General features: G+C 39.2%; 1 pseudogene; it reads left to right on the top strand.

Annotated features, from left to right (window-relative positions):
- The first annotated feature begins 437 nt into the window (after nt 1-437).
- Nucleotides 438-1521, top strand: LOC149519452 (18S ribosomal RNA; annotated as a pseudogene).
- Nucleotides 1522-5537: the final 4016 nt, after the last annotated feature.

The following is a 5537-nucleotide window of genomic DNA, read 5'->3' as shown; positions in this document are numbered from 1 at the left end:
GTTGTGCATGTTGGCAGACTCCATGATCAATGAATTGAACTATTAACCCATCATCCTCTTTAATCTCCCTCCATGAAGCCATCATACCCTAAGGGTGCAATCAAGATCTTGTGCAGCATACCTAAATCGATGAAAATTGGATGTCTTGCCATCCTTTATTCGTCTTATGTCTTTTGGGGCTATAAGTCAAACCTCAATCGTGTCCCATGTCCCAAGTGTGCCACCCAAACCTCTGTGGCCACATTGGTGCATTGGTGTTTGATCGTGCTCTTAGATGCAGAACATTTTGTAAGCATAGACTCTCAGCCTTTGTTCATCCAATGCTATGCATTTTATGTGCTCGACATGCACGATGCTTGTGCTCTGTGTTAGCTCTCTCTATCGTTTAGTCAATGTGTTAAGGCCCATTTAATGCCAACGTCTCGAAAGAATGCTACCTAGTTGATCCTGCTAGTAGTCATATGCTTGTTTAAAAGATTAAGCCATGCATGTGTAAGTTTAAACTAATTTAGACTATGAAACTACAAATGGCTCAACAAATTAGTTATAGTGTTTGATGGTATCTACTACTTGGATAACCATAGTAATTTTAGAGCTAATATGTGCAACAAATCTTGAATTCTAAAAGGGATGCATTTATTAGATAAAAGGTCAATGTAGGCTTTGCCTATTGCTCTGATGATTCATGATAACTTGACGGATCACATGGCCTTTGTATCGGTGATGCATCATTCAAATTTCTACCCTATCAACTTTCGATGATAGGATAGTGGCTTACTATGGTGGCAACAAGTAACAGAGAATTAGGGTTTGATTCCAAAGAGGAATCCTAAAAATGGTAGCAAGTGTGCAAATTACCTAATCTTGACTTGAGAAGGTAGTAACAATAAATAACAATACTAGGCTCTATAAGTTTGGTAATTGGAATGAATACAATCTAAAACCCTTAACAAGGATCCATTAGAGTTCAAGTCTAGTGCTAGCAGTTGTGATAATTCTAGCTCCAATAGTGTATATTTGTGTTATTGCAATTAAAAAACTTGTAGTTAGAACTAAGGTTGGGTTATCTAATCTACCTTATAGTGAGCATTGGTTTATTTATCCCTACTGCCAGCAATGTACTCCTGGCCTTAACTAGCTGAGTCATTCCTCTGAAGCTGTTACTTTGAAGAAATTAGAGTGCTCAAAGCAAGCCTAAGATTGTATACATTAGCATGGGATAACATCATTGGATTTTAGTCCTATTGTGTTAGCCTTTGGGATCAGAGTAATGATTAACAGGGATAGTCAAGGGCATTCATATTTCATAGTTAGAGGTGAAATTCTTGGATTTATGAAAGATGAACAATTACAAAAGCATTTACCAAGGATGTTTTCATTAATCAAGAATGAAAGTTGGGGGCTCAAAGACAATCAGATATCATCCTAGTCTCAACCATAAACAATGTCAACCAAGGATCGATAGTGTTACTTTTAGGAATCTATCGGCACATTATGAGAAATCAAAGTCTTTGGGTTTCAAGGGAAGTATGGTCACAAGGCTAAAACTTAAAGGGATCGACATAAGAGCACCACCAAAAGTAGAGCCTGTGGTTTAATTTAACTCAACATGGGGAAACTTAATAGGTCCAGACATAGTAAGGATTTATAAAATGAGAGCTCTTTCTTGATTCTATAGGTGGTGGTACATGGTTGTTCTTGGTTGGTGAAGCAATTTGGCTAGTTAATTTCATTAATGAATAAGACTTTAGCCCATTAACTAGCTGCGATGAGGTGATCCTTCATGGCTAGCCTCTTAGAAAGACTACGATCACTTAGGCTAAGGAAGTTTGAAGCAATAACAAGTTTGTGATGCCCTTAGATGTTCTAGGCTACACATGTGCTACACTAATGTATTCAACAAGTTTATATGTCACTGTTTCATAGGAAAGACCAAGCCAAGGGTTCTCATTGAGACAAGGAGCAGTTCTAAAGCTACTGAGACCAAGTCAATATGTAAGGTAAACCAGGCATAAAGGTTCAATAGAGGTCTCAAAGGTAGGACCATGACCCAAAATGGATGCATAGGCACTGAAATGAGCTCAAGAAACTTAAGCTAGTAGATTTGGTTTAGTAGCTTTCAGATAGACCTAGGCATGGGTATAGGTGTATGCCCAAGCTAGGTAGAACCAAAGAAAGCATAAGCCCAAAAAAGGGCCCCGCATGGGCACTACTAAAGAAGGAGTCCAAGATAATTCAAACTCTTTTTTAATAGAGTCCATGTAAAATTAGAACTCTTCAATGTAATCCTATTGTAATGTCCTATATATATTAGACTCTTTGTAAGCTTAGGATAGGAACTATGTTAACCATTGATTCAAAGAAGCCTTAGCTATATATAAGAGGTGCCCTTAACCTCATTATACTCTCCACAACTTGAGTAATACAAGTTTAATCTTGCCTATCTCTGTCATTCACTTTAGCTTTCTATTAAACAATTTTTGTGTAGCCTTGTCTAACAATAGATTGGGGTAACTAGCCTTGGAGTTTTGAGTGCCCATGCATCTCTCCAATTAAAGGCTTATCTAGGATACCAGATGAGTCAATTCCTGGGTCTTAGAGCCATACAAGTCAAAGCTTGAGTCTTAACCCATGATAAGTGGTATTAGAGTAGGTTTAGAACTAGTTCAAAGTTAGAAAAAGCTAGTCCAAAGTGATCAATGCTGTGTGCTACTAAAACTAAAGTTAACATTGGAAGAGGTTTCGAACGTGTTGGTTTAGGCATTCAATTTTGTGGTATGGGCATCATAGGTCATTTTTATGCTTGTGTGCTAGTGATATGCCCCCTAGTGCATAAGATATAAGTGTACAAGAGTGTAGACTAGGTGTTTAACCAATTACTATTATGGTGCTATAAAAGTGCTATGCATAGTGTGTAGGTGTATAGACTAGCGTCTGACTGAGAATGCAGGATGTGTTGAGCCAATGTATAGATTGGTGCTTGATAATGTGTGTGTATTGGTGTGTTGCACCAACAGATAGGTGTGCTGGTTCATGAGGATCAAGACTAGATCATTGGAATGTGCAAAAGGTTGAGGTAATCTCTTTGGTTTTGTAAATTGTTTAGGGTTGTGGCATCACTAGGGAAAACTAGACCGAAGGCCAAGGTAAAGCCCATGATAAGTGCCCACCTATAGACGAAGGAAGGAAGGCTAGATTAGGGGACATGGTAATGTCCCTAGATACCCATTGCAAAAGTTTGAGGTGACTATTATTGAATTGAGGTATAAGTTCAAGGATAGGGAAGGATCCTTGAATGAGGTATAGGAGGTTCTCATGCAGTGGAATGAGGCATTAGAGGCCATGGTTTGAACCTTGCAAAAGGATCTAGCAATGTTCAAGGTTGATCATACTACATTTCAAACTACCATAGTTGTTGTTGTAGGTTTAGGACCTAAGGTGGTGGTGGCTAAGCAGTTTTTTGATGGTCAAAAGCCAGGAGCAAAGGCCATGCTACAACAAAGAGGTATGCAGGAGTCAAGTTAGGCCAGTGTTGTTATGGAATCAAAGACTCAGGTTTAGTGCACTAAGTCTCCAAAGCCTAGGGGAAACAACCAAAGTTGGGGAGACACCAGTGTTTGTTCCTTAAGGGAAGAAAGGGCTATGAGAAATCCCAGATTTTACATGGCCACTACTACTGCCAGTAGGGGCAAGAAGAATAAGCCCTTGAGTTGCTTTTTTTGTAACAATTAGCAAAAGGTGAAAAAGTGCCTGAGGTGTGAAAGGCCTTTAACCATCAACTATGTAAAAGAGTTGTTTATAGGCAAGAGTAGTAGTGGTGATGAGCACTAAGAAAAGCCCAAGGTGATGCGGCTTGATGCTTTTCGATTCTGCTGAAAAGGTAGAACCTCTCTAGGAGATGATAGTGATGTGGTAATGGAATGTCACAGCATTACTCTTAAGGTGTAGCCAGATCCCTCCAAAAAAAAGTTTGTAGTAGGTAATTCAAAGAAAGTAGATGAGACATCAGACGTGTAGGCGAAAAGGACTAGTGTAGCATAGGGTTGATGATACTCGAGAGAACAACCAGTAGAGTACTTATTTGGGTATGGGACAAACACATGGGAAATCTAGTTCAAGGGGAGAAGACAAAGCTGATTTGCATAGAGGCATGTAGTTCAGGTGCAATATCCCTCTGACAATGAGGGTGTTGGTAGAATAAGTGGGGGAAAATGTCACAGTCCATAGGAAAACCAAGCCCAGAGGTTCTCACGGAGATAGGGAGTGATTCTAAGGTAATCAGGACAAAGTTAGAATGCAAGGGAAACTAGGCCTAGAGGCATAATAGAGGTCTTGGGGGTAAGACCAAGGCCAAGAATAGGTGCATGGGCATCGAAACAATATTAGGGAGCTCAAGCTAAGGGATCTAGTTCGACAACTTTCAAATAGACCTAGACATAAGCACATGAATAGGCCCAAGCATAGCAGAACTAAACCATGCAAAGGTCTAAAAAAGGCCCCATATGGATACTGCTAAAGAAAAAGTCTAAGCTAATTCAAACTCCTTTTCTAATAGAGTTTATATAAAATTAGAACTCTCCAATGTAATCATATTGTAATGTCCTCTATATATTGGATTCTTTGTAAGCCTTAGGATAGGAATTATGTCAGCCATTGGTTCAAGGAGGCCTTAGCTATAAATAGGAGAAGCCCCTCACCCTCACTATACTCACCATAACTTGAATAATACAAGTTTACTCCTTCCTATCTCTATTGTTTTCTTTAGCTTTCCATCAAGCAATTTATGTGCAGCCTTGTCTATTAGTAGATTAAGATGGTTGGCCCTGGAGTTTCAAATGTCCATGCATTGATCTAGTTAAAGGCTGCTCTGGGACACTAAATAAGTTAATTCTTGGGTCCTAGAGCTACACAAGTCAAAGCTTGAGTCTCAACTTGTGACATATAGCCTTGGCTGATAGGCCTAAGTAATATTTAAAATTTTGTCATCATGGTGATAGATTATTTCAATTATTGGTCTTCAACGAGGAATTCCTGTTAGTCGTGAGTCATTAGCTCACACTGACTACATCATTACCCTTTGTACGCATTGCCCATCACTCCTATTGATTGAATGGTCTGATGAAGTGTTCGGATCATGGCAACATGTAGTTCATTGCCCATGATGTCTTGAAAAGTTCACCAAACCTTACATTTAGAGAAAGGAAAAGTCATAACAAGGTTTTCGTATGTGAACTTGTGAAAAGATCATTATTGAAACTTGTTTAATGAACAACAATGCATTAACAAAACACTAAGGGGCCAAGGGTACCTTCATGCCTCAAGCCCTTTCTTGCCCTAGGTGTGCACGATGATCAATTCATTTCACTTCCTAAGTGGGTGAAACTATTAGTATCATTGCTTATGGTTGAATAACGAACCCTTGGCACCAATCACCCTAGGGAACCAGAATGAAAAAGAGCATGTGTGCCTTCTCCATCCTGTTCATGGTGAATACATGAGTGGTATCATGACTCCTTCTTTTTGCGAAAAACCAAAAC

This window comes from Durio zibethinus, chromosome 3 (assembly GCF_047325235.1).
Source record: "Durio zibethinus cultivar Kanyao isolate XHJ-2024 chromosome 3, ASM4732523v1, whole genome shotgun sequence".
NCBI classification, from domain to species: Eukaryota; Viridiplantae; Streptophyta; class Magnoliopsida; order Malvales; family Malvaceae; genus Durio; species Durio zibethinus.
The sequence above is the reverse complement of the archived record's forward strand: the minus strand, read 5'-3'. Positions and strand labels throughout refer to the sequence as shown.